Source organism: Mesoplodon bidens (assembly GCF_964165515.1).
Source record: "Mesoplodon bidens genome assembly, chromosome: Y".
NCBI lineage: Eukaryota > Metazoa > Chordata > Mammalia > Artiodactyla > Ziphiidae > Mesoplodon > Mesoplodon bidens.
In genome coordinates, this window is record NC_138180.1 from 40,803,990 (window position 1) to 40,818,290 (window position 14,301).

Sequence of the window (14,301 nt, forward strand, 5' to 3'; positions counted from 1 at the left end):
GGAGCATTGTGATGACATATATCCGTTCCATTGTGAAGAAAATGTAATGGAGCATTGTGATGCCAAGTGTCATGGAGGATTATGATGACAAAGGTAATGGAACATTGTGATGGCAATGGTCATGGAGCGTTGTGATGACAAGGGTCTTGGAATATTGTGATGACAATGGCATTGAGCATTCTGTTGAGAATTCCCTGGAGCATTCCGATGACATGTGTCATGGAGCATTGTGATGACATATGTCCAGTCCTTGTGATGACAATGGCATGGAGCATTGTGATGCCAAGTGTCAAGGAGTATTATGATGACAAAGGTAATGGAGCAGTGTGATGACAACGGCTTGGAGCATTGTGATGACAAGGCCATAGAGCATTGTGATGACAGGGGCATGGAGCATTGGCCTGACAAGTTTCATGTATTATTTTGTGACAGTGGGCATTGTGCATTATTATGACAAGGACATGGAGGACACTTAGGACAAGGTCATGGAGTATTGTGTAGAGAGGTGTCAGGGAGCATCGTGATGACATATATCATGGTCCATTGTGATGACAATAGCATGGAGCATTGTGTTGCCAAGTGTCATGAAGGATTATGATGACAAAAGTAATAGAGCATTGTGATGCCCAGGGCTTGGAGCATTGTGATGACAAGGGCATGGAGCATTGTGATGACAGTGTCATGGAGCATTGGTCTGACAAGTTTCATGGATTATTGTGATGACAGTGGGCATGGTGCATTGTGATGCCAAGGGCATTGAGCATTATGTTGACAAGGTCATGGACTATAGTGAAGACAGTTATCAGGGCGCATTTTGAGGACATATGTCATGGTCCATTGTGATGACAATGGCATGGAGCATTGTTATCCCAAGTGTAATGGAGGATTGTGATGCCAAAGCCAAAGGAGCATTATGATGACAAGGGCTTGGAGAATTGTGATGACAAGGGTCATGGAGCATTGTGATGACAAGGGTATGGAGTATTGTGATGAGAAGACCATGGATAATTGTGATGACCTGCGTCATGGAGCTCTGTAATGACAAGGGGCATGGAGCATCGTGAGGACAGGTGTTATGGAGCATTGTGATGATAGGTGTCATGGCGCATTTTGATGACATGTGTCATGGAGCATTCTGATGAAAAGCCTGTGGAGTATTTTGATGACAAGCACATCAAGCATTGTGATGACAAGGTCATGGGGTTTTGTGAAGACAGTTGTCAGGGACCATTGAGATGACATATATCATGGTCCATTGTGATGACATTGTCATGGAACCTGGTGGTGCCAAGTGTCATGGAGGATTGTGATGACAAAGGTAAAGCAGCATTGTGATGACAAGGGATTGGAGCATTTTGATGACAAGGTTCATGGAGCATTGTGATGACAATGGCATGGAGAATTTTGATGACAAGGGAATGGAGCATTGTGATGAAAAAGCATGGAGCTATTTTATGACAGAGTTGAAGGAGCCTTCTGACAAGTGTCAGGAAGAATTGGGATGACAAGCGTTTTGAGCATTTTGATGACACATGTCATAGAGCATTGAGATGACAAGGGCATGCAATATTGTGATGACAGGCATCATGCAGCGTTGTGATGACAAGGGTCATGGAGCACTGTGATGACAATGGCATGGAGCATTGTGATGACAAGGGTAGAAAGCAATGTGATCCCAAATTTCATGGAGGATTGTGGTCACAATGGGAATGGAGTATTGTGATGACAAGCGCATGGAGCATTGTGATGACAAGGTCATGGAGCATTTTGCTCACAAAGGCATGGAGCATTGGGATGACAAGTGTCATGGAGCACTGTGATGACAAGCGTCATGGAGCAATGTGATTACAGTGGTCATGGAGCATTGGGATGGCAAGGGCCTGGATTATCTTGATGGCAAGAGTCATGGAGAATTTTGATGACAGGCGTCATGGAGCATTGTGATGACAAGTCTCATGCAGCATTGTGATGAGATGGTCATGGAGCATTGGGCTGAAAATGTTCATGGAGTATTGTGATGACAGGGTCATGGAGCATTGTTATGACAATTGAATGGAGCCTTGTGATGACAAGTTCCTGGAGCATTGTGATGAAAAGACCATGGAGCCTTGTGATGAGAAGTCTCATGGAGCATTCTGAGGAAAAGGTTCATGGAGCATTGTGATTACGGTGGTCATGGAGCAATTTGATGAAAACGGCATGGATCACTGTGAAGAAAAAGACAGAGAGCCTTATCAGGAACGGCTTCAAGGAGCATAGTGACGAGAAGTGTCGGGGAGCATTGTGATGACAAGTATATTGAACATTGTGGTGACAAAGTTCATGGAGCATTGTGATGAGAATAATATGGTTAATTCTTATGACGAGTGTCATGGGGCTTTGTGATGACAAGTGTTATGAAACATTGTGATCACAAGGGTTTGGAGCATTTTGATAACAGTGGTCATGGAGCATTTTGATTTCATTGTGATGACAATAGCATGAAGCATTATGATGATGCGCATGGTGCATTGTGATGACAAGGTTCATGGAGCATTGAGATGAAAAGTTTCATGGAGCATTTTGATGACAGGGGTTATGGAACAGTGTGATGTCAGGGGTCATGGAGCATTTTGATGATAAGTTCATGTATCATTGTGATGACAGTGCTCATGGAACATTGTGATGACAGGGGTGAGGGAGTATAGTGATGACTAGTGATGGAACACTCTGATATCAGTGGTGAGAGAGCATTTTGATGAGAAGTGCATGGAGCATTGTGGTGACAAATGTCACAGAGTCTTGTGAGGACGAGGGCATGGACAATTGTGATGACAAATGTCATGAAGCATTGTGATGACTGGAGTCACGGAGAATTTTCATAAACGAGGGCATGCAGCATGGTGATAACAAGCGCATGGAACATTGTGTTGACAAGGGCGTAGAGCAGAGTTATGACAAGGTAATGGAGTTTTGTGAAGAGAGTTGTCAGGGAACATTGTGATGCCATATGTCATGGTCCATTGTGATGACAATGGCATGGAGTATTGTGATGCCAAGAGTCATGGAGGATTGTGATGACAATGGCATGGGTCATTGTGATGATAAGGACATGGAGCATTGTTATGAAAAAGACATGGAGATTTTCCATGAGGGAGTTCAAGGAGACTTCTGACAAGTGTCAGGGAGCATTGCGATGACAAGTGAATAGAGCATTGTGATGACAATGGTCATGGAGCATTGTGATGACAAGGGCATGGAATATTGTGATCACAATGGCATGTAGCATTTTGTTGAGAATACCTTGGCGCATTCTAATGTCATGAGTCATGAAGCATTGTGATGTCATATATCCGGTCCATTGTAATGACAATGGCATGGAGCATTGTGATGCCAATTGTCATGGAGGATTATGATGACAAAGGTAATGGAGCATTGTGATGACAAGGGTTTGGAACATTGTGATGACAAGGGCATAGAGCATCGTGATGACAGTGGCATGGAGCATTGGCCTTACAATTTTTATGGATTATTGTGATGACAATGCGCATGGCAAATTGAGATGACAAGGGCATGGAGCACTGTGATGAAAAGGTCATGGAGTATTATGTAGACACGTGTCAGGGAGCATCGTGATGACATATATCATGGTCCATTGTGATGGCAATGGCATGGAGCATTGTGATGCCAAGGTTCATGGATTATAGTGATGACAAAGGTAATGGAGCATTGTGATGACCAGGGCTTGGAGCATTGTGATGACAAGAGTAATGAAGGAATGTGATTACAAGGGCATGGAGCTTTGTGATGAAACGTGCCATTGTAAATTTTAATGACTACATCGTGAATCATTGTGATGACAAAGCGCATTGAGCTTGCTATGACAGGGATCTTTGAACATTAGGATGAAAAGGGAATGGAAAATAGTGCTGACAAGAGCCTGTATCATTGTGATGAGAAGTGTCATGGAGCATTGTGATAACAAGGACTTGGAGAATTGTGGTTACATGGTATATGGAGCATTGTGATGACCAGCGGATGGAGCATTTTGATTGAAAGACCGTGGAGAATTGTGATGAGAATACCACGGATAATTGAGATGACGAACGTCATGGAACTCTGTAATGACAAGGGGCATGGAGAATTGTGAGGACAGGTGTCATGGAGCATTGTGATGACATGGGTCATGGAGCATTCTGATGCCAAGGGTCATGGAGCATTCTGATGACTAGCTTGTGGAGTATTCTGATGACAATGGCATGGAGAATTGTGATGACAAGTGCATGGAGCATTGTGATGATAAGGGCCATTGAGAATTTGATGACAATGTCGTGAAGCATTGTGATCCCAAGCGCATGAAGCTTGCTATAAGAAGTGTCATGGAGCTCTGTGATGACAATGCCATGGACTATTGTGAAGACAGGTGTCAGGGAGCATTGTGATGACAAAGGTAATGGAGCATTGTGATGACAAGAGCTTGGAGGATTGTGATGACACTAGTCATGGAGTAATGTGATTAAAAGGGCATGGAACATTGTGATGACAAGGGCCATTGAAAATTTTAATGACAACGTCGTGAAGCCTTGTGATGACAAAGCACAGGGAGCTTGCTATGACAGGGATCATGGAGCATTAGGATGACAAGGGCATGGAAAATTGTGATGACAAGAGCCTGTATCATTGTGATGAGAAGTGTCATGGAGCATTGTGATAACAAGGTCGTGGAGAATTGTGATGACAAGGGACATGGAACATTGTGATGACCAGCGGAAGGAGCATTTTGATTGCAAGGTCATGGAACATGGTGATGAGAAGGCCACGGATAATTGTGATGACGAGCGTCATGGAGCTCTGTAATGACAAGGGGCATGGAGCATTGTGATGACAGGGGTCATGGAGCATGGTGATGTCAAGGGTCATGGAGCATTCTGATGACATGTTTGTGGAGTTTTGTGATGACAAAGGCATGGAGCATGGTGATGACAAGTGTCTTGGAATATTGTGATGACAATGGCATTGAGCATTGTGTAGAGAATGCCCTGGAGCATTCTGATGACATGCGTCATGGAGCATTGTGATGACATATGTCCAGTCCATTGTGAAGACAATAGCATGCAGCATTGTGATGCCAAGTGTCATGGAGGATTAAGATGACAAAGGTAATGGAGCATTGTGATGAAAAGGGCATGGACTATTGTGATGAAAGGCATCATGGAGCGTTATGATGACAAGGGTCATGGAATATTGTGATGACAATGTCATGGTGTGTTGTGTTGAGAATGACCTGGAGCATCCTGATTGCATACGTCTTGAGCATTGTGATGACATATGTCTGGTCTATTGTGATGACAATGGCAAGGAGCATTGTGATGCCACGTGTCATGGAGGATTATGATGAGAAAGGTAATGGAGCATTGTGATGACAATGGCTTAGAGCATTGTGATGACAAGGGTCATCGAGCATTGTGATGACAATGGCATGGAGCATTGTGATAATAAGGACATGGAGCATTGTGATGAAACAGGCATGGAGCTATTTTTTGACAGAGTTCAAGGAGACTTCTGACAAGTGTCAGGGAATATTGTGATGACAAGTGTATTGAGCATTGCGATGATAATGTTCATGCAGCATTGTGATGACAAGGGCATGGCATATTGTGATGACAATGGCATGGAGCATTGTGTTGAGAATGCCCTGGAGCATTCTGATGACATGTGTCATGTAGCATTGTGATGACATATATCCGTTCCATTGTGAAGAAAATGTAATGGAGCATTGTGATGCCAAGTGTCATGGAGGATTATGATGACAAAGGTAATGGAACATTGTGATGACAATGGTCCTGGAGCGTTGTGATGACAAGGGTCTTGGAATATTGTGATGGCAATGGCATTGAGCATTGTGTAGAGAATGCCCTGGAGCATTCCAATGACATGCGTCATGGCGCATTGTGATGACATATGTCCAGTCCTTGTGATGACAATGGCATGGAGCATTGTGATGCCAAGTGTGAAGGAGGATTATGATGACAAAGGTAATTGAGCAGTGTGATGACAACGGCTTGGAGCATTGTGATGACAAGGGCATAGAGCATTGTGATGACAGGGGCATGGAGCATTGGCCTGACAAGTTTCATGTATTATTTTGATGACAGTGCGCATGGTGCATTATGATGACAAGGACATGGAGGACACTTAGGACAAGGTCATGGAGTATTGCGTAGAGAGGTGTCAGGGAGCATCGTGATGACATATATCATGGTCCATTGTGATGACAATAGCATGGAGCATTGTGTTGCCAAGTGTCATGGAGGAATATGATGACAAAAGTAATGGAGCATTGTGATGCCCAGGGCTTGGAGCATTGTGATGACAAGGGCAAGGAGCATTGTGATTACAGTGTCATGGAGCTTTGGTCTCACAAGTTTCATGGATTATTGTGATGACAGTGGGCATGGTGCATTGTGATGGCAAGGGCATTGGGCATTATGTTGACAAGGTCATGGACTATAGTGAAGACAGTTATCAGGGCGCATTTTTAGGACATATGTCATGGTCCATTGTGATGACAATGGCATGGAGCATTGTGATGCCAAGTGTAAAGGAGGATTGTGATGCCAAAGTTAAAGGAGCATTATGATGACAAGGGCTTGGAGCATTGTGATGACAAATGTCATGCAGCATTGTGATGACAAGGACATGAGGTATTGTGATTACAGTGGTCATGGAGCCTTGGGATGACAAGGTCCTGGATTATTGTGATGGCAAGTGTAATGGAGCATTGTGATGAAAGGCGTCATGGAGCATTGTGATGACAGGTGTCATGGAGCATTGTGATGAGAAGGTCATGGAGCATTGGGCTGAAAATATTCATGGAGTATTGTGATGACAGGGTTATGTAGCATTGTTATGAGAAGTGAATGGAGCCTTGTGATGACAATTTCCTGGAGCATTGTGATGAGCAGACCATGGAGCCTTGTGATGACTAGTCTCATGGAGCAGTCTGATGGAAAGGTTCATGGAGCATTGTGATTACAGGGGTCATGGAGCAATTTGATGAAAACGGCATGGAACACTGTGAAGAAAAAGACATAGAACCTTATCAGGAACGGGTTCAAGGAGCATAGTAACGAGAAGTGTCGGGGAGCATTGTGATGACAAGTATATTGAACATTGTGGTGACAAAGTTCATGGAGCATTGTGATGAGAAGAACATGGATAATTGTTATGACGAGTGTCATGGGGTTTTGTGATGACAAGTGTTATGAAACATTGTGATCACAAGGGTTTGGAGCATTTTGGTGACAGAGGTCATGGAGCATTTTGATTTCATTGTGATGACAAGAGCATGAAGCATTATGATGATGGGCATGGTGCATTTCGTTGACAGGGTTCATGGAGCATTGAGATGAAAAGTGTCATGGAGCATTTTGATGACATGGGTTATGGAACATTGCGATGTCAGGGGTCAGGGAGCATTTTGATGATAAGTTCATGTAGCATTGCGATGACAAGGATCATGGAACATTGTGATGACAGGGGTGAGGGTGTATAATTATGACTAGTGATGGTACACTCTGATATCAGTGGTGAGAGAGCATTTTGCTGAGAAGTGCATGGAGCATTGTGGTGACAAATGTCACAGAGTCTTGTGATGACGAGAGCATGGACAATTGTTATGACAAATGTCATGAAGTGTTGTGATGACTGGAGTCATGGAGAATTTTCATAACAGAGGTAATGGAGCATGGTGATAACAAGGGAATGGAGCATTGTGTTGACAAGGGCGTGGAGCATTGTGATGAGAAGTTCATGGAGTTTTGTGAAGAGAGTTGTCAGGGAACATTGTGATGACATATGTCATGGTCCATTGTGATGACAATGGCATGGAGTATTGTGATGCCAAGTGTCATGGAGGATTGTGATGACAATGTCATGGAGCATTGTGATGATAAGGGCATGGAGCATTGTGATAAAAAAGGCATGGAGCTTTTCATGAGAGAGTTCTAGGAGACTTCTGACAAGTGTCAGGGAGCATTGTGATGACATATGTATTGAGCATTGTGATGACAATGGTCATGGAGCATTGTGTTGACAAGGGCATGAAATATAGTGATGACAATGGCATGGAGTATTTTGTTGAGAATCCCCTGGAGCATTCTGATGTCATGCGTCATGGAGCATTGTGATGGCATATATCTGGTCCATTGTAATGACAATGGCATGGAGCATTGTGATGCCAATTGTCATGGAGGATTATGATGACAAAGGTAATGGAGCATTGTGATGACAAGGGTTTGGAACATTGTGAAGACAAGGGCATAGAGCATAGTGATGACAGGTGCATGGAGCATTGGCCTAACAATTTTCATGGATTATTGTGATGACAATGTGCATGGCAAATTGTGATGAAAAGGGCATGGAGCACTGTGATGAAAAGGCCATGGAGTATTGTGTAGACAGGTGTCAGGGAGCATCGTGATGACATATATCATGGTCCATTGTGATGGCAATGGCATGGAGCATTGTGATGCAAATTGTCATGGAGGAAAGTGATGACAAAGTTAATGAGGCATTGTGATGACAAGGGCTTGGAGCATTGTGATGACAAAAGAAATGAAGGAATGTGATTACAAGGGCATGGAGCTTTGTGATGAAATGGGCCATTGTAAATTTTAATGACAACATCGTGAATCATTGTGATGACAAAGCTCATGGAGCTTGCTATGACAGGGATATTTGAACATTAGGATGAAAAGGGCATGGAAAATTGTGCAGACAAGAGACTGTATCATTGTGATGAGAAGTGTCATGGAGCATTGTGATAACAAGGACGTGGAGAATTGTGGTGACATGGTACATGGAGCATTGTGATGACCAGCGGATGGAGCATTTTGATTGAAAGTCCGTGGAGAATTGTGATGAGAATACCACGGATAATTGTGATGACGAACGTCATAGATCTCTGTAATGACAAGGGGCATGGATCATTGTGAGGACACGTGTCATGGAGCATTGTGATGACATGGGTCATGGAGCATTCTGATGCCAAGGGTCATGGAGCATTCTGATGACAAGCTTGTTGAGTATTGTGATGACAATGGCATGGAGCATTGTGATGACAAGGGCATGGAGCATTGTGATGATAAGGGCCTTTGAGAATTTGATGACAATGTCGTGAAGCAATGTGACCCAAGCGCATGGAGCTTGCTATAAGAAGTGTCATGGAGCTCTGCGATGACAATGTCATGGACTATAGTGAAGACAGGTGTCAGGGAGCATAGTGATGACAAAGGTAATTGAGCATTGTGATGACAAGTGCTTGGAGGATTGTGATGACACTAGTCATGGAGTAATGTGATTAAAAGGGCATGGAACATTGTGATGACAAGGACCATTGAAAATTTTAATGACAACGTCGTGAAGCCTTGTGATGACAAAGCACAGGGAGCTTGTTATGACAGGGATCATGGAGCATTATGATGACAAGGGCATGGAAAATTGTTATGACAACAGCCTGTATCATTGTGATGAGAAGTGTCATGGAGCATTGTGATAACAAGGTCGTGGAGAACTGTAATGACAAGGGGCATGGAGCATTGTGATGACAGGGGTCATGGAACATTGTGATGCCAAGTGTCATGGAGGATTGTTATGACAAATGTAATGAAGAATTGTGATGACAAGGGCTTGGAGCATTGTGATGACAAGGGTCATGGAGGATTGTGATGACAATGGCATGGAGCATTGTGATGATAAGGGCATGGAGCATTGTGATGAAAAAGGCAAGGAGATATTTTTTGACAGAGTTCAAGGAGTCTTCTGACAAGTGTCAGGGTGCATTGTGATGACAAGTGTATTGAGCATTGTGATGAAAATGTTCATGCAGCATTGTGATGACAAGGGCATGGAATATTGTGATGACAATGGCATGGAGCATTGTGTTGAGAAGGCCCTGGAGCATTCTGATGACATGTGTCATGGAGCATTGTGATGACATTTGTCCAGTCCATTGTGAAGACAATAGCATGGAGCTTTGTGATGCCAAGTGTCATGGAGGATTATGATGACAAAGGTAATGGAGCATTGTGATGACTTGGGCATGGACTATTGTGATGACAGGCATCATGGAATATTGTGATGACAATGGCATGGAGTGTTGTGTTGAGAATGACCTGGAGCCTTCTGATGGCATACGTCATGGAGCATTGTGATGACATATGTCTGCTCTATTGTGATGACAATGGCATGGAGCATTGTGATGCCAAGGGTCATGGAGGATTATGATGACAACGGTAATGCAGCATTGTGATGACAATGGCTTGGAGCATTGTGATGACAAGGGTCATCGAACATTGTGATGACAATGACATGGAGCATTGTGATAATAAGGACATGGAGCATTGTGATGAAAAAGGCATGGAGCTATTTTTTGACAGAGTTCAAGGAGCCTTCTGACAAGTGTCAGGGAATATTGTGATGACAATTGTATTGAACATTGCGATGATAATGTTCATGCAGCATTGTGATGACAAGGACATGGAATATTGTGATGACAATGGCATGGAGCATTGTGTTGAGAATGTCCTGGAGCATTCTGATGACATGTGTCATGGAGCATTCTGATGACATATATCCGTTCCATTGTAAACAAAATGGCATGGAGCATTGTGATGCCAAGTGTCATGGAGGATTATGATGACAAAGGTCATGGAGCATTGTGATGGCAATGGTCATGGAGCTTTGTGATGACAAGGGTCTTGGAATATTGTGATGACAATGGCATTGAGCATTGTGTTGAGAATGCCCTGGAGCATTCCGATGGCATGTGTCATGGAACATTGTGATGACATATGTCCATTCCCTTGTGATGACAATGGCATGGAGCATTGTGTTGCCAAGTGTCATAGAGGATTGTGATGACAAAAGTAATGGATCAGGGCTCCATTGCCCAGGGCTTGGAGCATTGTGATGACAAGGACAAGGAGCATTTGGATGACAGTGTCATGGAGCATTGGTCTCACAAGTTTCGTGGATTGTTGTGATGACAGTGGGCATGGTGCATTGTGATGGCAAGGGCATTGAGCATTATGTTGACAAGGTCATGTACTATAGTGAAGACAGTTATCAGGGCACATTTTGAGAACATATGTCATGGTCCATTGTGATGACAATGGCATGGAGCATTGTGATGCCAAGTGTAAAGGAGGATTGTGATGCCAAAGTTAAAGGAGCATTATGATGACAAGGGCTTGGAGCATTGTGATGACAAATGTCATGGAGCATTGTGATGACAAGGACATGAGGTATTGTGATGAGAAGACCATGGATAATTGTGATGACCTGCGTCATGGAGCTCTGTAATGACAAGGGGCATGGAGCATCCTGAAGACAGGCGTTATGGAGCATTGTGATGATAGGGGTCACGGCGCATTTTGATGACATGTGTCATGGAGCATTCTGATGAAAAGCTTGTGCAGTATTGTGATGACAAGCACATGGAGCATTGTGATGACAAGGTCATGGAGTTTTGTGAAGACAGTTGTACGGGACCATTGTGATGACATATATCATGGTCCATTTTGATGACATTGGCATGGAACATGGTGGTGCCAATTGTCATGGAGGAATGTGATGACAAAGATAAAGAAGCATTGTGATGACTAGGGATTGGAGCATTGTGATGACAAGCGTCATGGAGCATTGTGATGAAAAAGGCATGGAGCTATTTTATGACAGATTTGAAGGAGGCTTCTGACAAGTGTCAGGGAGAATTGGGATGACAAGCGTTTTGAGCATTGTGATGACACATGTCATAGAGCATTGAGATGACAAGGGTATGCAATATTGTGATGACAGGCATCATGCAGCGTTGTGATGACAAGGGTCATGGAGCACTGTGATGACAATGGCATGGAGCATTGTGATGACAAGGGTAGAAAGCAATGTGATCCCAAATTTTATGGAGGATTGTGGTCACAATGGGAATGGAGTATTGTGATGACAAGCGCATGGAGCATTGTGAGGACAAGGTCATGGAGCATTTTGCTCACAAAGGCATGGAGCATTGGGATGACAAGTGTCATGGAGCACTGTGATGACAAGCGTCATGGAGCATTGTGATTACAATGGTCATGGAGCATTGGGATGGCAAGTTCCTGGATTATCATGATGGCAAGGGTCATGGAGCATTTTGATGACAGGCGTCATGGAGCATTGTGATGATACGTGTCATGGAGCATTGTGATGAGAAAGTCATGGATCATTGGGCTGAAAATGTTCATGGAGTATTGTGATGACAGTGTCATGGAGCATTGTTATGACAAGTGAATGGAGCCTTGTGAGGACAAGTTCCTGGAGCATTGTGATGAGAAGACCATGGAGCCTTGTGATGACAAGTCTCATGGAGCATTCTGCGGAAAATGGTCATGGAGCATTGTGATTACAGGGTTCATGGAGCAATTTGGTGAAAACGGCATGGGTCATAGTGATGAAAAAGACACAGAGCCTTATCAGGAACGGGTTCAGGGAGCATAGTGACGAGAAGTGTCGGGGAGCATTGTGATGACAAGTATATTGAACATTGTGGTGACAAATTTCATGGAGCATTGTGATGAGAATAACATGGATAATTCTTAGGACGAGTGTCATGGGTCTTTGTGATGACAAGTGTTATGAAACATTGTGATCACAAGGGTTTGGAGCATTTTGATAACAGTGGTCATGGAGCATTTTGATTTCATTGTGATGACAATAGCATGAAGCATTATGATGATGGGCATGGTGCATTGTGATGACAGGGTTCATGGAGCATTGAGATGAAAAGTTTCATGGAGCATTTTGATGACAGGGGTTATGGAACAGTGTGATGTCAGGGGTCATGGAGCATTTTGATGATAAGGTCATGTAGCATTGTGATGACAGGGGTCATGGAATATTGTGATGACAGGGGTGAGGGAGTATAGTGATGACTAGTGATGGAACACTCTGATATCAGTGGTGAGAGAGCATTTTGATGAGAAGTGCATGGAGCATTGTAGTGACAAAAGTCACAGAGTCTTGTGAGGACGAGGGCATGGACAATTGTGATGACAAATGTCATGAAGCATTGTGATGACTGGAGTCACGGAGAATTTTCATAAAGAGGTCCTGGAGCATGGTGTTAACAAGCGCATGGAGCATTGTGTTGACAAGGGCATGGAATATTGTGATGACAGGCATCATGGAGCGTCGTGATGGCAAGGGTCATGGAACACTGTGATGATAATGGCATGGAGCATTGTGATGACAAGGGTAGAAAGCAATGTGATCCCAAATTTCATGGAGGAATGTGGTCACAATGGGAATGGAGTATTGTGATGACAAGTTCATGGAGCCTTGTGATGACAAGGTCATGGAGCATTTTGCTCACAAAGGCATGGAGCATTGGGATGACAAGTGTCATGGAGCACTGTGATGACAAGCGTCATGGAGCATTGTGATTACAATGGTCATGGAGCATTGGGATGGCAAGGGCCTGGATTATCATGATGGCAAGGGTCATGGGGCATTTTGATGACAGGCGTCATGGAGCATTTTGATGACACGTGTCATGGAGCATTGTGATGAGAAGGTCATGGAGCATTGGGCTCAAAATGTTCATGGAGTATTGTGATGACAGGGTCATGGAGCATTGTTATGAGAAGTGAATGGAGCCTTGTGATGACAAGTTCCTGGAGCATTGTGATGAGAAGACCATGGAGCCTTGTGATGACAAGTCTCATGGAGCATTCTGAGGAAAATGGTCATGGAGCAGTGTGATTACAGGGGTCATGGAGCAATTTGATGAAAACGGCATGGATCATAGTGATGAAAAATTCATAGAGCCTTATCAGGAACGTGTTCAAGGAGCATATTGACGAGAAGTGTCGGGGAGCATTGTGATGACAAGTATATTGAACATTGTGGTGACAAAGTTCATGGAGCATTGTGATGAGAATAGCAAGGATAAACCTTATGACGAGTATCATTGGGCTTTGGAATGACAAGTGTTATGAAACATTGTGATCACAAGGGTTTGGAGCATTTTGATAACAGTGGTCATGGAGCATTTTGATTTCATTGTGATGACAAAAGCATGAAACATTATGATGATGGGCATGGTTCATTGTGATGACAGGGTTCATGGAGTATTGCGATGAAAAGTGTCATGGAGCATTTTGATGACAGGGGTTATGGAACAGTGTGATGTCAGGGGTCATGGAGCATTTTGATGATAATGTCATGTAGCATTATGATGACAGGGGTCATGGAACATTGTGATGACAGGTGTGAGGGAGTATA